Source organism: Peromyscus maniculatus, chromosome 8, assembly GCF_049852395.1.
Source record: "Peromyscus maniculatus bairdii isolate BWxNUB_F1_BW_parent chromosome 8, HU_Pman_BW_mat_3.1, whole genome shotgun sequence".
Taxonomy (NCBI): Eukaryota; Metazoa; Chordata; class Mammalia; order Rodentia; family Cricetidae; genus Peromyscus; species Peromyscus maniculatus.
This window is the reverse complement of record NC_134859.1, coordinates 34,670,806-34,680,143: the sequence shown is the minus strand read 5'-3', so window position 1 is coordinate 34,680,143 and position 9,338 is coordinate 34,670,806. Positions and strand designations below refer to the sequence as shown.

At 49.0% G+C, this 9,338-nt stretch overlaps 1 long non-coding RNA gene across 1 annotated transcript; it reads right to left on the bottom strand.

Annotated features, from left to right (window-relative positions):
• Positions 1-394: 394 nt before the first annotated feature.
• Positions 395-3,415, bottom strand: LOC143274454 (uncharacterized). Its single transcript, XR_013053100.1, has 3 exons — positions 3,174-3,415; positions 789-957; positions 395-527 (listed from the first exon to the last, which is right to left on the bottom strand). It is a non-coding gene; the product is annotated as an uncharacterized LOC143274454 (long non-coding RNA).
• Between the last annotated feature and the right edge of the window lie 5,923 nt (positions 3,416-9,338).

Below are 9,338 nucleotides of genomic sequence, written 5' to 3'. Positions count from 1 at the left end.
GGAAGAACCATCATTTCTCAGGCTGGGCCCTGAATGGTATAAGGATGGTGAGAACTGGCTGGGGAGAACCAGCTAGCAAGCAGGAGTCCACGTATTCACACTGTCTCTGCCCCTCACTGTGGACATGATGCTTCACCTTTCTCCCTTGCCGTCTCCACAACCATGGACTATTACGTGGGCGTGTGAGCCAAATAAACTCAACTTCTCTTGTGTGACTTTTTGTTAGAATGTTTGTCGCAACAGAAATCAAGCTAGAATACCACGCTTACAAGCTAACTAACTTGTTCCATTGAAGGGATGCAGGCAAAAGACATGAGATCCACATCAGAGACAAAAGATGGTTGGAGCCTGCTCACCCCGCCAGTATGATAGTCAGTTCTGGTTGTCATTCTTACCGGGTTAAGAGGAGCCTGGAAAGTTAGTAGAGCATAACTCCGGGTACATTTCTGAAGGTGTTTCCTGGGAGGACTAACCACATGGTAAAAACACTCCTTGAATGTGGGTGGGACAATTCCACAGGTAGGATCCTGGATTAAAAAAAACAAAGTGGAAAATGGAGAAAGCCCACTAGCAAAGCAGCCCCCTTTTCCATTATCTGCCTGGCAAGAGGTTAGCTGCCTTGATAGACCACAGGATCCTTGCCGTGACGCTCGGCTTTGCTGGGGGCCCAGAAACAGTGGACCCAAAGGTGTGGGGCCAAACCTCTGAAAGTGTGAGCCAAAAGAAAGCTTTCTTCCTGTAAGTTGTTCCTCTCAAGTGCTTGGCAAAGCAGTAAAAAGGATGCTCACACAGCCAACCATATGACCATTGACGTCTCACAGAGGTGAAGCAGAAAGGTTCCAAGAGGACAGTACATACATGCCCAGTGGGTTTGTGTTACAGCTCAAGATTTCTGAGCTTAAGGATCCATGCTTTTTGTCCCACAGGGAATAGGTCTTCATCCCTCAATGCTGTTCCCTGTAAGCATAATTCTGAGCTTAGATGAAGAGAGAACGTATTAGTCCATTTTTGTTATTATAACGAAATAGCTGAGGCTGGTTAATTATGTGGTCCAGTATTTGCTTGGCTCTGGCTAAAGCCTCATCATAGCTTACATCACAGGGTGGGAGCACTACAAGGAGAGATCCCATGGTGAGACAAGAGGCCTGAGTGAGGGCGTAGACCAGGATTTCTCTTCTTATAAGAGCCCTTTTGTGAGAAACACCTCAGCTTCCAACCCTTCCAAAGGTGATGTCCCCAATGCTTAATGACTTGCCATTAGGCTCTGCCTTTTAAAGGTCTCAGCACTCTTCACATGACCACACTGAGATGCAAGTTCCTAAAACATGAATCCCTGAGGCACACATTGAAGCTATACCCAGAGTGTAAGGTCTTACATTCTCTACATACACAGAAAAAAAATGTAACAGTGAGAGATCCATGGAGGCCTGGCCTTCCCTGCAGAAACATGGTGTGTTGGTAATTTGGAAAAATACTCATTTCACCAAGTCATGTGGTTCCTCAGAGGGATGGCTCGTTAGGTAAAGATGCCTGCCACCAAGCCTGATGACTTGCATCTAGTCCCCTAGACCCGCATGGTGGAATGAGAGAACTGAATTCTGCAAGTTGTCTTCTGACCTCCACATATGCACCATAGCATAAACGTGCCCTTTTCCCCATATATATAAACTAAATGAACATAAAAATTTGTTTAAATATTGACACTAATCTTATCATAAAAGTCTTTAAATACTGAGAAACTCTCAAGCTCACGATGAGTGATTACAGGTTTTTCAAAACTATGACTTTCCCTTGAAATCTCAAATTTTATCCTTGGGAACAAATACTGTCAGTTGTTTACCTTGAAGGCCTAGGTTTGCTTCATATGTTTACCATAAAATGTCTTTCAGGCACCTGAGCTGCAACCATCATAGTGCAGCTGTTCATCAGTCTTTCAACTGAAACTTATATTCCATGAGAAAAGTGGCTAGTTTAGCTTGCAACTCAAACATTGCAAGGTCCTTTTTGTCAAGACTACTGTTGTGTCTACTTCCCACTTTTGAAACAAAACACTAAGATGCTTACTCAAATGCCAGGGTTTAATACAATCAGTAACTGTTCCTACTTTATCAAGGTCAATACTACATGAAAATGACATCCTATCAGCCCCTTGTCGTAGTATTTTGTCACAGCAACTAGAAATGAAGCTAGAGCCCTCAGATGAATCAATCGCATATGAAAAAAATCACATTGGCTGTTTATATAAAGGGCAAGAATAGACAAGACTCTGTTACCATGGAAATCATAACATCCGGCTGCATCTCGAGGTGGAGAGTATGTGGATTAGGAGGGAACGTGATGTAGCTGCCTTGAAACATACAGGAAGAGTCCATTTTGAAAAGAGAGTCTATTACTTACAGTCCCAAAGACAAGGAAAAATGTGACAGCAAGACCACATGGGGGCACACCGGGCTAGTCCCAAGGAAGAAGCATAGGCTAAGGCCTCTTTTTTTGTGGTTTTCCGGGGAAAGGATTGCAGCAGGGTAGAGAAGTTAAGAGGGTTTTTTAATTGGATATTTTTATGCATGTTGAGGATAGAGGCATGCATGCATGTACCAGTGCCTTTGTTCTTTCTGGTACACACGTGGGAAGCTGGAAGACAAGCTTGGGTGTCATCCTCAAGAACATCATCCAGTTCCTTTGAGAAAGAATTTCCCATTGGCCTGGAACTCATCAATTAGGCTAGAATGGCTGGTAGCAAGGCCGAGGGACCTTCCTGTCTCTGTCTTCCCAGAAACGAGGTTACAATGTGCCCCATCCTCTGGCTTTGTGTGTGGGCTTTAGATACCAAACTCAGGTCCCTCCTCACTTTCGCCTCTGCTGACTGACCCATCACCCACTCCACCTCCACAATGTCTTTTTAATATTTTTTTTTTTAATTACCAGAAGCCAGAGGAGGAAAAGCAAGCTGCAGGCTGTGGCAAGGACTCCGTGGCTGTATCACATACTTTGTGGCAGGCGGCATCATGGAAAGGTCATGTGCATGGTGGGTTGATCATGTGGTAAGGCAGAGAGTAGAGGAGAGTGGGGGTCATCTTGGTCTTTTAAAAACACTCTCTCTCCTGGGAGCTCCTGGAATCCCACAAGAAGAGCCTTGATACTCCCTTCTTAGGGCAGTGTCCCCAGTGACTCACCTACATCACACTAGGTTCTGCCCCTTAAATGTCCCACTTCCTGATGCCAGCACACCGAGAACCAAGCTCCCAGCATACGAGCTGTGGAGAGATGCACGATGTTCAAAGCACCTCACAACTCGCCAAGTGGCCTGGATTCTTCTACCATTGCAAGCAATGAGGCTGAGGTTAATATTTAACATCCAGAAACTTCAGGGCAAAGGTAGGGATCCAAGGTGGAGCCAGATGCCCCCCGAGTGTAGCCTGAAAAAGTGGACTTAACTTCACACATGGAATAAGAACCTACAGGCCAAGGGCCTAATGCTGACCTTACTGGGCCCCACCCACATCTTCCAGCCAGACGCCCCTAGCAGCCACTGCACCTGGGTCCTAGGGCCCTACTGCACAAGGCTGGAGCTCTTCACCTGTCTCCTGAGGCCATCTCGGGCCTGGCTGGTCCACACAAACGGGCAGCATAACGGCGTGGCTTAGAGCCACGGGTGCAAGGATTGCCAGTGTGACTCTGAAAAGTTAAGGCACACTCTCTGAGTTGTCGCCTCTAATAGAGCCCAGCAAGTGCTGCTCACAGCTGACTGTGTGGAGGACACCATCTGTATCCCCACAGTACATTGCTCAAGTCTTTCCAACCTGGGCCAAGTTCAACTCAGTGGCCCTGAGACTTGGCCACCGTTGGATTTCACAGTTACTGTGAAATGCCTGCTTCGATAGGGGCTAAGCCCTGGTCCAGCCAAGGACAATCTGGGAAGAGGCCGAGCTGGCCCAGATGCTCACACAGATGGGTGTGTGGACGCCATAGCCAGCAGCTTAGGGAGCCATCTCAGGCCCTGCTGTGGACAGCACCGGTCCAGGTGGCATATCCAGAGCTGGCCTTCAACAGTCCTTCCTTGGTCCTGGAAGGAAATGGTCTAATTATCACAGCCCTGGCCTGCACAGCTCTCCACAGAGCAGAGCCCAGGGAGAAGAGGCCTGCGCTGCCAGATGGGCCTCATTAGGATGGGAGTGTGGTATTTCTTATGCAAATGAAGGGAAATAAATCCTTTGGAGAAATGTGAGCGAGGCAAACATACAGGAGCCTGGATTTCGCCGGGTTCTGGCTAAGAAGAGGGAAGGGAGAGGGGCCCAGCATTGCCCTGGGGCACCTTTAATTCCAGGCGCTCTGGATTTGCCTACCTGAGTACACTAGGAGAGACACTGAAGCCCCTGAGGGCTCTAAGGGGTGATCTTGGCCAGGCCCGTAGCTGGCACAGGGAATTGTTGGGATATGAATAGGCAGAGATGGCAAGAAGCCCCCAGCTGCTGGTACAAAGCCATGTCCAACACCACCCCCATCCAGTTCCAGCCACCCTGGCAGGTGGTGGGCACTTGACTGACCAACCTAATCACCCCTGAGCCTCCACACATTCTAGCAGGCTTTATCCTCCCCTCTCCCACAGCCCCGACAACTCCCCTCAATTTACACTTTTCCTCATCAACCCCACCCTGCTAGAGCCCTCCTCCGCAACTCTTTTTGGTTGGTTGGTTGGTTGGTTGGCTGGCTGGCTGGCTGGCTGGCTGGTTGGTTGGTTGGTTGGTTGGTTGGTTGGCTGGTTGGTTGGTTGGTTGGTTGGCTGGTTGGTTGGTTGGCTGGTTGGTTGGTTGGCTTGCTTTTTAAAGACAGGATCTCCTGGAACCCAGGCTGGCCTGGAACTTGCTCTATGGCTGCTGAAGATGACCTTGCATCCCTCCTGACCCTCCTGCTGCCACCTTCCCATGCTGGAACTACAGTTGTGTGCCCCCACACCTGGAGATGGAATCCGGAGACCTGAGCATGCTAAGCTAGCCCTGGACCAACTCAGCTACACTCCCAGCCACTCCTCGAGGCCTTTAGCTCACTGCTGCTCTCCCAGGTCTCTCCCTTTGGCTTCACAATCCTGTGTCCACCCTGGAGTCCTGGTCAGTGATCACGGCAACTCACTGTGTGCTGTGTGGGTCACCTCGGAGCTGTCACCACTGAAACCTATGGGCACTCTATAGGTTTCATCTGTTCAGGAAACTCACTCGTAGCCCAGCACCCTCCACCTGGAACCCCACCACAGGCTCCTCCCTTTCCCTTCTCCAGCTTAAACTCTGCAGTCAACCGATCATCCTGCTCTCTGCCACGCATCCCTTTCTTACCCACTCTGTTTTCTCCACTCACTAAAGCCACAGACCTGGCCTCTGAGTCTCTGGGGTCACCAGCCACCAACTGAACTAGAACAAAAGTCACCATATCCGAGGCTCCCCAGTGGACTCAGCCTGACCAGCCCTCATCCATTCTGGTTTCTGTACTCCGCACACAGCTCTGTGAAGGCTGCCTACTGGCCCCAGGATGCAGGGTCTCGCTGCCTCCACCCATGCTGACCTTGCATCCCCAGTCTCTAAGAAAATCACAAGTGACTTACATCTTACAGCTTCCATCCCGCAAGGCCTCTCCCCCGGCATCTGACTCACCTACCACATTGTTAGTGAGTGTCCTGGCACTACAACACACACCTGAGGCAATCATCTTAGAAAGAGAAAGGGTCCTTCTTTCTTTCCTTTTTTAATTGAATCAAGTTTATGTCATCATTCATTGATGAAGGAATCTGGAGCAAGCCTGCCAAGGACACCAAGGAGTGGAGAGACCACACTGGCATCAGACCCACGTCCTCCACAGGGCTTCTCCAGAGGACTTTGTTTGGAAACCATGTCATTGCCAATGAACTAGCTAAGAGGAAGTCATAACGGAGTAGAGTAGGTCCTTCCTCTCACAGGGCTGATGTCTCCCTAAGAGGGTGACAGACACAAAGACTCACCCCACGTGTCAACACAGGGAACGACATGTCTCTGGATACAAACCCCAAGGACTGCCAGGAAACCAAAGCAAAGGGCAAAGCAAAGGCTGGATTCTCCCCGATGTCTCAGAAGAAGCATGGCCTGCTGAAGCCTCAGTTTTGGCCTCCTACCCTCCAGAACCATGGTTTCCAGGCACAGGGTTTGTGGTTATTACAGAGGACCTGTCAACCAATACAGACGTCAATTGTCTCCCCCAGGTTCACTACCAGCCTAACCCAACCCTAACCAAACTCAAACAGAATCTGTTTAGACTTGAGCTTTGAGTGTGTGTGTGTGTGTGTGTGTGTGTGTGTGTGTGTGTGTGTGTTTATGATTGTGATTTGTGTACAATTGTGTATGTGGTTGTGAGTATATGTGATTGCAAGTGAATGTGTGTGTGGTTATGAGTGAATGTGTGATTTGTGTGTGTGTGTGTGTGTGTGTGTGTGTGTGTGTGTGAGAGAGAGAGAGAGAGAGAGAGAGAGAGAGAGGACATTCGGGTGAGTGTCAGGGGTTAGTTGGGGGTACGGGTTAGGATAATATCTTGCTCTGTTTTCCCTCATTGTTTTTGTGGGTTTGGCAAGGGCAAGGGATTTCAGGGTCAATCTTGTGGGAGGAAAATAAAGTTCTGCAAAGGGAAAGTGACCAAGCTTGGCCAGCACTCCTCCTGGATGGGGTCCCTGCCAAAGGGAGGGGCCAAGAAAAAGAGGGAGTCAGGAATAATCAGAGAGGGTTTAGTTCACAATCGAGGAGGACCATCATATCCAAGAGCAAACTGCTCAACCAGAAAGTTGATCACGTAAAATAATAATAGTAAGAACTGATGGCTGGTCACACCATGCTCCCTTTAAGTCCTGAAGGATTGGGTTTGAAAACTAGACAATTCAGACAGATATGCTCAATTCAAGATGGTGGACCACACATATATGAGAAATGGCAGAAGGGATCTGAAGAATTTCTTCAGTGGTTAAGAGCACTTGTTGCTCTTGTGAAGGACCTGGATTTGATTGCCAGCACCCACGTGATGGCTCACAGTCATCTGTAATTCCAGTTCCAGGGCATCTGATGCCCTCTTCTGACCTCAGGCACCAGACACTCAAGTGCTACACAAACACACGTGCGGGAAAACACTCAGACATATAACATAATAAAAATAAACCTTGTAAAACTAGAGAAAGAACAGAAGGAACGAAGAGATGAAGGGCAGGCGGGAGTAGAGCACAGTGGCGCCCACCTGTGGTCCCAGCATCCAGGAGACGGAGGCAGGAGGATCAGGAGCTCAAAGTCCTACTTCACCCAAAGTGAGTAAGGAGGGAAAGGAACAGAGGGAGGGACGGGGGTGGTGGATGAGGAATCCTTTTCCCAAGTGTCCCCAGCAGCATGGGGATAAGGAAACAATGCTTTCAGGGGCCCATAGCTTTCAAGAACATTCTGGAAAACATAAAGCAAGTGAAATCTGATTTATAAGAGACACCAAATGCAGAAGAAATCTCATATTAGGTAGAGGATTCCTTTTTCCACCAAACCTCCTTCCTGGTTCTTGCAAGGGGGCCCCTACCCCTTTGCACATGCTCGCCCATGCTGCCCTTCCAGAGTCTCCCAAAAGCTCATGAGAAAAATTATTATGAACCACATTAAAAAATTGATTAAACTGTAATAGTCTCCATGTGCAAAGATTTTAAAAAAAAAACTGAAACAAATTTAGGAATTCTCAAAATGTGTAGCCTTTTTTTCTTTTTTTTTTTTTTTCTTTTTTTTTCTTTTTTTTTTTTTTGGGTTTTTCGAGACAGGGTTTCTCTGTATAGCTTTGCGCCTTTCCTGGAGCTCACTTGGTAGCCCAGGCTGGCCTCGAACTCACAGAGATCCGCCTGCCTCTGCCTCCCGAGTGCTGGGATTAAAGGCGTGCGCCACCAACGCCCGGCTATGTGTAGCCTTTTTAATGAGCATAAACCAGTAGATAAGGCATACAAGTCATGATTTGGGGCCCTGTGAAGAACTAACTTATGCTCTTCTTGTGTGCACATGTCTGCGGGTGCACAGAGTGGGGGTCAGAAGACAACCTTGAGTGTCGCTCCTCAGGGGCACCCACTTGGTTTTGTCTTTCTTTTTATTACTCTTGTTGTTGCTGGGGTGTGTGCGTGTGTGCGTGCACATGATGTGTGAAGGGGCATGGTTGCCATGGTTTCTGTGTGGCAACCAGAGGATAACTTTGTGGAGTCAGTTCTCTACTTCCACCTTTCCTGGGGCTCCAGGAATCAGTCACTGGTTGCTAGGTCTGCCTGGCAAGCGTCTGCACCGGATGAGCCATCTCTCTAACCCCCACCTTGTTTTTCAAGACACGCTCTGCTCTCTTACTGGAACTTGGGGCTCACCAATTAGGCTAGACTGGATGGCCAGTGAGTCCCAGAAACCCACTTGCCCGCACCCCCTGCTCTGGGGTTACAAGAACTCAGTACTACACCTGACTGCTTGCCCATACCTGCGTGTTGGTGGGTTCTGAGGATCGAACCTGGGTCCTCATTTTTGCAAGGCAAGTGTTTCCCTGTCCCGAGCGCTTCACCCCATCCCCTGACTTACACTCTTTCCACACTAAAGGCTCCTCCCCATCCTTCTCTCACAACTCCATCCACACAAGGGAAATCACCAACCCCAGTTTGGTTCCTTGCATAGATACCACCCAGAGGAGAGACAAAGGAGTCTGGTTTTAAGCAAAATACGAACTCCCTTTTCCTTCTGTCTCTTTCCCCAGGCATTCCACGTGGTTGCTGGGTTGTTTGTGAGCTGGCCTCTGAAGACCTTCCGCGCTGAGGACTCCAGTTTCTGAAATGTGATCATTCTCCTCACAGCATTGCTGGTTCCGCCAAGTCCTGCTGCTCCTCCAGCCGCCGCCCGGTGTGTCCTCTGAGTGGGTTCCAGAAGCTGTGATGGGTTTCACTTATCACCTCCCCGGCCCCTCTCCAGCAGCCTGCAGAAATGCAGCCTGCCCTGTGGTGCCGACTGGAACACATTGGCCTCTGCTGCACAGTGGGAGACGGCTCTGGATGTTCCTAGGAAATGGGAAGGTGTGTGGTGGCTGGAGCCTCCGACTCAGTTCACAGGCAGAGTCTGCAAGCCTTGCCCACAGCCAGCCAGCTGAAGGGTACACACAGGGATTTTCCGGAGACAAGCCTGTATGCATTGTTACCCTTTGTTATTAAAATCAAAGCCCAGTACAGGATTCATTTTACATCCGGGAAATTAGCAAAGAATCAGAACATTCAGGCAAGAGTTCAACGAATTAGGCCCAGCATACACATGCCACTGTTGAGTACAACCCTTTGTAAGGACCTATAG